The sequence below is a fragment of the Opisthocomus hoazin genome, unplaced genomic scaffold (assembly GCF_030867145.1).
Source record: "Opisthocomus hoazin isolate bOpiHoa1 unplaced genomic scaffold, bOpiHoa1.hap1 HAP1_SCAFFOLD_175, whole genome shotgun sequence".
NCBI classification, from domain to species: Eukaryota; Metazoa; Chordata; class Aves; order Opisthocomiformes; family Opisthocomidae; genus Opisthocomus; species Opisthocomus hoazin.
In genome coordinates this window covers 102,501-112,500 of record NW_027448743.1, presented here as the reverse complement: position 1 = coordinate 112,500, position 10,000 = coordinate 102,501, and positions in this window count along the sequence as shown.

The following is a 10,000-nucleotide window of genomic DNA, read 5'->3' as shown; positions in this document are numbered from 1 at the left end:
CGGCTGAGAGAGCACAGGCAGCCCGCCGCCGGCCCTTCCCACCCCGTGCAGGCACCCCTGCATACGGGCCTCCGGCAGGGCCGGCCTGCCGCCCCCAGCCACCCCCCGCAAGCCCCCCCACCGCCGCCCCGGCTGAGAGAGCACAGGCAGCCCGCCGCCGGCCCTTCCCACCCCGTGCAGGCACCCCTGCATACGGGCCTCCGGCAGGGCCGGCCTGCCGCCCCCAGCCACCCCCCGCAAGCCCCCCCACCGCCGCCCCGGCTCAGAGAGCACAGGCACCCCGCCGCCGCCCCTTCCCACCCCGTGCAGGCACCCCTGCATACGGGCCTCCGGCAGGGCCGGCCTGCCGCCCCCAGCCACCCCCCGCAAGCCCCCCCAACCGCCGCCCCGGCTCAGAGAGCACAGGCAGCCCGCCGCAGGCCCACCCACCCCGTGCAGGCACCCCTGCATACGGGCCTCCGGCAGGGCCGGCCTGCCGACCCCAGCCATCCCCCGCAAGCCCCTCCACCGCCGCCCCGACTGAAACAGCACAGGCAGCCCGCCGCCGGCCCTTCCCACCCCGTGCAGGCACCCCTGCATACGGGCCTCCGGCAGGGCCGGCCTGCCGCCCCCAGCCACCCCCCGCAAGCCCCCCCACCGCCGCCCCGGCTCAGAGAGCACAGGCACCCCGCCGCCGCCCCTTCCCACCCCGTGCAGGCACCCCTGCATACGGGCCTCCGGCAGGGCCGGCCTGCCGCCCCCAGCCACCCCCCGCAAGCCCCCCCACCGCCGCCCCGGCTGAGAGAGCACAGGCAGCCCGCCGCCGGCCCTTCCCACCCCGTGCAGGCACCCCTGCATACGGGCCTCCGGCAGGGCCGGCCTGCCGACCCCAGCCACCCCCCGCAAGCCCCCCCCACCGCCGCCCCGGCTCAGAGAGCACAGGCAGCCCGCCGCCGGCCCTTCCCACCCCGTGCAGGCACCCCTGCATACGGGCCTCCGGCAGGGCCGGCCTGCCGCCCCCAGCCACCCCCCGCAACCCCCCCCACCGCCGCCCCGGCTGAGAGATCACAGGCAGCCCGCCGCCGGCCCTTCCCACCCCGTGCAGGCACCCCTGCATACGGGCCTCCGGCAGGGCCGGCCTGCCGACCCCAGCCACCCCCCGCAAGCCCCCCCCACCGCCGCCCCGGCTGAGAGAGCACAGGCAGCCCGCCGCCGGCCCTTCCCACCCCGTGCAGGCACCCCTGCATACGGGCCTCCGGCAGGGCCGGCCTGCCGACCCCAGCCACCCCCCGCAAGCCCCCCCCACCGCCGCCCCGGCTGAGAGAGCACAGGCAGCCCGCCGCAGGCCCACCCACCCCGTGCAGGCACCCCTGCATACGGGCCTCCGGCAGGGCCGGCCTGCCGACCCCAGCCACCCCCCGCAAGCCCCCCCACCGCCGCCCCGACTGAGACAGCACAGGCAGCCCGCCGCCGGCCCTTCCCACCCCGTGCAGGCACCCCTGCATACGGGCCTCCGGCAGGGCCGGCCTGCCGCCCCCAGCCACCCCCCGCAACCCCCCCCACCGCCGCCCCGGCTGAGAGAGCACAGGCAGCCCGCCGCCGGCCCTTCCCACCCCGTGCAGGCACCCCTGCATACGGGCCTCCGGCAGGGCCGGCCTGCCGCCCCCAGCCACCCCCCACAAGCCCCCCCACCGCCGCCCCGGCTGAGAAAGCACAGGCAGCCCGCCGCCGGCCCTTCCCACCCCGTGCAGGCACCCCTGCATACGGGCCTCCGGCAGGGCCGGCCTGCCGACCCCAGCCACCCCCCGCAAGCCCCCCCACCGCCGCCCCGGCTGAGAGAGCACAGGCAGCCCGCCGCCGGCCCTTCCCACCCCGTGCAGGCACCCCTGCATACGGGCCTCCGGCAGGGCCGGCCTGCCGCCCCCAGCCACCCGCCACAGGCCCCCCCACCGCCGCCCCGGCTGAGACAGCACAGGCAGCCCGCCGCCGGCCCTTCCCACCCCGTGCAGGCACCCCTGCATACGGGCCTCCGGCAGGGCCGGCCTGCCGCCCACAGCCACCCCCCGCAACCCCCCCCACCGCCGCCCCGGCTGAGAGAGCACAGGCAGCCCGCCGCCGGCCCTTCCCACCCCGTGCAGGCACCCCTGCATACGGGCCTCCGGCAGGGCCGGCCTGCCGCCCCCAGCCACCCCCCGCAAGCCCCCCCCACCGCCGCCCCGGCTCAGAGAGCACAGGCAGCCCGCCGCAGGACCACCCACCCCGTGCAGGCACCCCTGCATACGGGCCTCCGGCAGGGCCGGCCTGCCGACCCCAGCCACCCCCCGCAAGCCCCCCCACCGCCGCCCCGACTGAGACAGCACAGGCAGCCCGCCGCCGGCCCTTCCCACCCCGTGCAGGCACCCCTGCATACGGGCCTCCGGCAGGGCCGGCCTGCCGCCCCCAGCCACCCCCCGCAACCCCCCCCACCGCCGCCCCGGCTGAGAGAGCACAGGCAGCCCGCCGCCGGCCCTTCCCACCCCGTGCAGGCACCCCTGCATACGGGCCTCCGGCAGGGCCGGCCTGCCGCCCCCAGCCACCCCCCGCAAGCCCCCCCACCGCCGCCCCGACTGAGACAGCACAGGCAGCCCGCCGCCGGCCCTTCCCACCCCGTGCAGGCACCCCTGCATACGGGCCTCCGGCAGGGCCGGCCTGCCGACCCCAGCCACCCCTCCGCAAGCCCCCCCACCGCCGCCCCGGCTGAGAGAGCACAGGCAGCCCGCCGCCGGCCCTTCCCACCCCGTGCAGGCACCCCTGCATACGGGCCTCCGGCAGGGCCGGCCTGCCGCCCCCAGCCACCCGCCGCAGGCCCCCCCACCGCCGCCCCGGCTGAGACAGCACAGGCAGCCCGCCGCTGCCCCTTCCCACCCCGTGCAGGCACCCCTGCATACGGGCCTCCGGCAGGGCCGGCCTGCCGCCCCCAGCCACCCCCCGCAAGCCCCCCCCACCGCCGCCCCGGCTCAGAGAGCACGGGCAGCCCGCCGCCGGCCCTTCCCACCCCGTGCAGGCACCCCTGCATACGGGCCTCCGGCAGGGCCGGCCTGCCGCCCCCAGCCACCCCCCGCAAGCCCCCCCACCGCCGCCCCGGCTGAGAGAGCACAGGCAGCCCGCCGCCGGCCCTTCCCACCCCGTGCAGGCACCCCTGCATAGGGGCCTCCGGCAGGGCCGGCCTGCCGCCCCCAGCCACCCCCCGCAAGCCCCCCCCACCGCCGCCCCGGCTCAGAGAGCACAGGCAGCCCGCCGCAGGCCCACCCACCCCGTGCAGGCACCCCTGCATACGGGCCTCCGGCAGGGCCGGCCTGCCGACCCCAGCCACCCCCCGCAAGCCCCCCCACCGCCGCCCCGACTGAGACAGCACAGGCAGCCCGCCGCCGGCCCTTCCCACCCCGTGCAGGCACCCCTGCATACGGGCCTCCGGCAGGGCCGGCCTGCCGCCCCCAGCCACCCCCCGCAACCCCCCCCACCGCCGCCCCGGCTGAGAGAGCACAGGCAGCCCGCCGCCGGCCCTTCCCACCCCGTGCAGGCACCCCTGCATACGGGCCTCCGGCAGGGCCGGCCTGCCGCCCCCAGCCACCCCCCGCAAGCCCCCCCACCGCCGCCCCGGCTGAGACAGCACAGGCAGCCCGCCGCCGGCCCTTCCCACCCCGTGCAGGCACCCCTGCATACGGGCCTCCGGCAGGGCCGGCCTGCCGACCCCAGCCACCCCTCCGCAAGCCCCCCCACCGCCGCCCCGGCTGAGAGAGCACAGGCAGCCCGCCGCCGGCCCTTCCCACCCCGTGCAGGCACCCCTGCATACGGGCCTCCGGCAGGGCCGGCCTGCCGCCCCCAGCCACCCGCCGCAGGCCCCCCCACCGCCGCCCCGGCTGAGACAGCACAGGCAGCCCGCCGCTGCCCCTTCCCACCCCGTGCAGGCACCCCTGCATACGGGCCTCCGGCAGGGCCGGCCTGCCGCCCCCAGCCACCCCCCGCAAGCCCCCCCCACCGCCGCCCCGGCTCAGAGAGCACGGGCAGCCCGCCGCCGGCCCTTCCCACCCCGTGCAGGCACCCCTGCATACGGGCCTCCGGCAGGGCCGGCCTGCCGACCCCAGCCACCCCCCGCAAGCCCCCCCACCGCCGCCCCGGCTGAGAGAGCACAGGCAGCCCGCCGCCGGCCCTTCCCACCCCGTGCAGGCACCCCTGCATAGGGGCCTCCGGCAGGGCCGGCCTGCCGCCCCCAGCCACCCCCCGCAAGCCCCCCCACCGCCGCCCCGGCTGAGAGAGCACAGGCAGCCCGCCGCCGGCCCTTCCCACCCCGTGCAGGCACCCCTGCATAGGGGCCTCCGGCAGGGCCGGCCTGCCGCCCCCAGCCACCCCCCGCAAGCCCCCCCACCGCCGCCCCGGCTGAGAGAGCACAGGCAGCCCGCCGCCGGCCCTTCCCACCCCGTGCAGGCACCCCTGCATAGGGGCCTCCAGCAGGGCCGGCCTGCCGCCCCCAGCCACCCCCCGCAAGCCCCCCCACCGCCGCCCCGGCTGAGACAGCACAGGCACCCCGCCGCCGCCCCTTCCCACCCCGTGCAGGCACCCCTGCATACGGGCCTCCGGCACGGCCGGCCTGCCGCCCCCAGCCACCCCCCACAAGCCCCCCCACCGCCGCCCCGGCTGAGAGAGCACAGGCAGCCCGCCGCCGGCCCTTCCCACCCCGTGCAGGCACCCCTGCATAGGGGCCTCCGGCAGGGCCGGCCTGCCGCCCCCAGCCACCCCCCACAAGCCCCCCCACCGCCGCCCCGGCTGAGACAGCACAGGCACCCCGCCGCCGCCCCTTCCCACCCCGTGCAGGCACCCCTGCATACGGGCCTCCGGCACGGCCGGCCTGCCGCCCCCAGCCACCCCCCACAAGCCCCCCCACCGCCGCCCCGGCTGAGAGAGCACAGGCAGCCCGCCGCCGCCCCTTCCCACCCCGTGCAGGCACCCCTGCATACGGGCCTCCGGCAGGGCCGGCCTGCCGACCCCAGCCACCCCCCGCAAGCCCCCCCACCGCCGCCCCGGCTGAGAGAGCACAGGCAGCCCGCCGCCGGCCCTTCCCACCCCGTGCAGGCACCCCTGCATACGGGCCTCCAGCACGGGCGACCCGCTCTCTCCGCAGGGAGGACAGGTCTACCCCTTCTGCCGGCAGGGAGGCCAGGTCTACCCCTTCTGCCGGCAGGGAGGCCAGGTCTACCCGTTTTACCTGCAGGGAGGCCAGGTCTACCCGTTCTGGCGGCAGGGAGACCAGGTCTACCCGTTCTGCCGGCAGGGATGCCAGGTCTACCCGTTTTACCGGCAGGGAGGCCAGGTCTACCCGTATTGCCGGCAGGGAGGCCAGGTCTACCCGTTTTACCGGCAGGGATGCCAGGTCTACCCGTTCTAGCGGCAGGGAGACCAGGTCTACCCGTATTGCCGGCAGGGATGCCAGGTCTACCCGTTTTACCGGCAGGGATGCCAGGTCTACCCATTTACCGGCAGGGATGCCAGGTCTACCCGTTCTGGCTGCAGGGAGGCCAGGTCTACCCATATTGCCGGCAGGGAGACCAGGTCTACCCATTTACCGGCAGGGAGACCAGGTCTACCCGTTCTGGCGGCAGGGAGAACAGGTCTACCCTTTTTGCCGGCAGGGAGACCAGGTCTACCCGTTTTGCCGGCAGGGAGACCAGGTCTACCCGTTCTGGCTGCAGGGAGACCAGGTCTACCCGTTTTGCCGGCAGGGATAACAGGTCTACCCGATTTACCTGCAGGGAGACCAGGTCTACCCCTTCTGCCGGCAGGGAGACCAGGTCTACCCGTTTTGCCGGCAGGGATGCCAGGTCTACCCGTTCTGGCGGCAGGGAGAACAGGTCTACCCGTTTTACCTGCAGGGAGAACAGGTCTACCCGTTTTACCGGCAGGGAGACCAGGTCTACCCGTTTTGCCGGCAGGGATGCCAGGTCTACCCGTTTTACCTGCAGGGATGCCAGGTCTACCCGTTTTACCGGCAGGGAGGCCAGGTCTACCCGTTCTGCCGGCAGGGAGGCCAGGTCTACCCGTTCTAGCGGCAGGGAGACCAGGTCTACCCATTTACCGGCAGGGAGACCAGGTCTACCCGTTTTGCCGGCAGGGATGCCAGGTCTACCCGTTTTGCCGGCAGGGATAACAGGTCTACCCGTTTTACCTGCAGGGATGCCAGGTCTACCCGTTTTACCGGCAGGGAGACCAGGTCTACCCGTTTTGCCGGCAGGGATGCCAGGTCTACCCGTTCTGGCGGCAGGGAGACCAGGTCTACCCGTTCTGCCGGCAGGGATGCCAGGTCTACCCGTTTTACCTGCACGGAGACCAGGTCTACCCGTTTTACCGGCAGGGAGGCCAGGTCTACCCGTTCTGGCGGCAGGGAGAACAGGTCTACCCTTTTTGCCGGCAGGGAGACCAGGTCTACCCGTTTTGCCGGCAGGGATGCCAGGTCTACCCGTTTTACCGGCAGGGAGAACAGGTCTACCCGTTTTACCGGCAGGGATGCCAGGTCTACCCGTTTTACCTGCAGGGATGCCAGGTCTACCCGTTTTACCGGCAGGGAGGCCAGGTCTACCCGTTCTGCCGGCAGGGAGGCCAGGTCTACCCGTTCTAGCGGCAGGGAGACCAGGTCTACCCATTTACCGGCAGGGAGACCAGGTCTACCCGTTTTGCCGGCAGGGATGCCAGGTCTACCCGTTTTGCCGGCAGGGATAACAGGTCTACCCGTTTTACCTGCAGGGAGGCCAGGTCTACCCGTTTTACCGGCAGGGAGACCAGGTCTACCCGTTTTGCCGGCAGGGATGCAAGGTCTACCCGTTTTACCTGCACGGAGACCAGGTCTACCCGTTTTACCGGCAGGGAGGCCAGGTCTACCCGTTCTGGCGGCAGGGAGAACAGGTCTACCCATTTACCGGCAGGGAGACCAGGTCTACCCGTTTTGCCGGCAGGGATGCCAGGTCTACCCGTTTTGCCGGCAGGGATGCCAGGTCTACCCGTTTTACCTGCAGGGATGCCAGGTCTACCCGTTTTACCGGCAGGGAGGCCAGGTCTACCCGTTCTGCCGGCAGGGAGGCCAGGTCTACCCGTTCTAGCGGCAGGGAGACCAGGTCTACCCATTTACCGGCAGGGAGACCAGGTCTACCCGTTTTGCCGGCAGGGATGCCAGGTCTACCCGTTTTGCCGGCAGGGATAACAGGTCTACCCGTTTTACCTGCAGGGAGGCCAGGTCTACCCGTTTTACCGGCAGGGAGACCAGGTCTACCCGTTCTGCCGGCAGGGATGCCAGGTCTACCCGTTTTACCTGCACGGAGACCAGGTCTACCCGTTTTACCGGCAGGGAGGCCAGGTCTACCCGTTCTGGCGGCAGGGAGAACAGGTCTACCCTTTTTGCCGGCAGGGAGACCAGGTCTACCCGTTTTACCGGCAGGGATGCCAGGTCTACCCGCTTCCGGCAGGGATGCCAGGTCTACCCGGTTCCAGGCAGGGAGGCCTCGTCTACCCGTTCTGCCGGCAGGGAGGCCAGGTCTACCCGTTTTACCGTCCGCCGGGTCCGGTGTGCCCGATGTGGCCGCCGGAGCTGCCGGCGGAAAGGGATGCCTCGTCTACCTCGCTCCGGCGGGACTTTGGCTCCACCGCGGTTCTGGCAGGTAGACGTCTTGCCCGGTTCTTCTTCGGAGCTGCCGAAGGGGTCGCTGCTTTGCGCTGCCTCCAGTTACGTCATGGTAAGAGTCGGCGGCGCTCGCGCGCCTCCCCGCTGGGGGAAGACGGTTCTCTTCGAGCCCGCCGGGGCCGGGGACCTCGCTGTCCGTATACTAGGGCAGAGGGCTGGCGCTCGCGGACCAGCGCCATCGAACCGCTGCAGCTACTCGCGGTTCAGCCGGCAGACTCGGGCGTTGCACGGCGGCTGTGGCCGTGGCCGTTCTGCCTCCTACCTATCGCGCACGGCGCTTCCGACTGCCAGAAGCCGCGCGAAGCCGCTGCTTGCCCGCAGGCTCCGGTGGCCGTTGCCGACTGGAGCGAGGGCTCCAAGAGGGGTTTCTCCAGGGCCGGGCCGAGACGGGCGGCGGTCGCCGGCACTCGAACGCTTGTCACCCGCGGCTCAGCCGGCAGACTCGGGCGTTGCCCGGCGGCCCTGGCCGTGGCCGTTCTGCCTCCTACCTATCGCGCACGGCGGTTCCGACTGCCAGAAGCCGCGCGAAGCCGCTGCTTGCCCGCAGGCTCCGGTGGCCGTTGCCGACTGGAGCGAGGGCTCCAAGAGGGGTTTCTCCAGGGCCGGGCCGAGACGGGCGGCGGTCGCCGGCACTCGAACGCTTGTCACCCGCGGCTCAGCCGGCAGACTCGGGCGTTGCCCGGCGGACCTGGCCGTGGCCGTTCTGCCTCCTACCTATCGCGCACGGCGCTTCCGACTGCCAGAAGCCGCGCGAAGCCGCTGCTTGCCCGCAGGCTCCGGTGGCCGTTGCCGACTGGAGCGAGGGCTCCAAGAGGGGTTTCTCCAGGGCCGGGCCGAGACGGGCGGCGGTCGCCGGCACTCGAACGCTTGTCACCCGCGGCTCAGCCGGCAGACTCGGGCGTTGCCCGGCGGCCCTGGCCGTGGCCGTTCTGCCTCCTACCTATCGCGCACGGCGCTTCCGACTGCCAGAAGCCGCGCGAAGCCGCTGCTTGCCCGCAGGCTCCGGTGGCCGTTGCCGACTGGAGCGAAGGCTCCAAGAGGGGTTTCTCCAGGGCCGGGCCGAGACCGGCGGCGGTCGCCGGCACTCGAACGCTTGTCACCCGCGGCTCAGCCGGCAGACTCGGGCGTTGCCCGGCGGCCCTGGCCGTGGCCGTTCTGCCTCCTACCTATCGCTCACGGCGCTTCCGACTGCCAGAAGCCGCGCGAAGCCGCTGCTTGCCCGCAGGCTCCGGTGGCCGTTGCCGACTGGAGCGAGGGCTCCAAGAGGGGTTTCTCCAGGGCCGGGCCGAGACCGGCGGCGGTCGCCGGCACTCGAACGCTTGTCAGCCGCGGCTCAGCCGGCAGACTCGGGCGTTGCCCGGCGGCCCTGGCCGTGGCCGTTCTGCTTCCTACCTATCGCGCACGGCGGTTCCGACTGCCAGAAGCCGCGCGAAGCCGCTGCTTGCCCGCAGGCTCCGGTGGCCGTTGCCGACTGGAGCGAGGGCTCCAAGAGGGGTTTCTCCAGGGCCGGGCCGAGACGGGCGGCGGTCTCCGGCACTCGAACGCTTGTAGGGCCGGGGTTTGGGAGTGGAGCCTGCCGTGGCTTCCCCCCCCCTCCCCACGCCCGTTAACAGCAGCCATCCGCGGGCACGTTGCAGAGAAGCCTCTACGGCAATCCGGCTCTGCCGGTGGCCACGCCGCGTTGGGCTTCTGCTGTCGACGCTGCCCGCTCGCTCGCTCGCACGCAGGGCCCCGCGCCTGTGCTGCCCAGCCCTGCCCGAGGTTCGGGGTCCGGGGGCCGGCGCGCGCGGCCGTCGCTGTCCCAGGAACCGTGGCCGTGGGGCCTCCGCTTCTCCTCCGTTCCCCTTCCCTTTCCTGATCGATGAGGCTTTTCGGGTGGCGTCGGAGAGGGCCCCCGGCGGGCCGGGTCTTCCGTACTCCCCGTCATAGGGAGCCACGGCGGGGCTCCGGTGTTCGGGCCGGGCGGTCTCCTTTCCAATGTCGCTTCCCGTCTCGTGCGAGGTGTTGTCCCCTTCCCTCCGAGCGGCGCGGACCGTGACGAGCAAAGAGACGGCGGTGGTGGAAGCGGCGGGGCGCGTGCCTCCCCGTGTCACCCCGCACCCCCCCCATCCCGCTACCTGCTCGGTTGGGGTTCCTCGGGCTTCTTTACCGAACCGGGCTGTGTGACGGCCGCGCGGCCCCGCGAGCCCTCAGGTGTCCTAAAGCACGCCAGGCGCCGGTGCGGGCCTCGGGCCGGGTTACCCGTGGGTGCCGGCCGCAAGCAGCGCCGGGCGGTGGGGCGGACGAACCGAGACGATCGGGGCCAGGCAAAAAGCG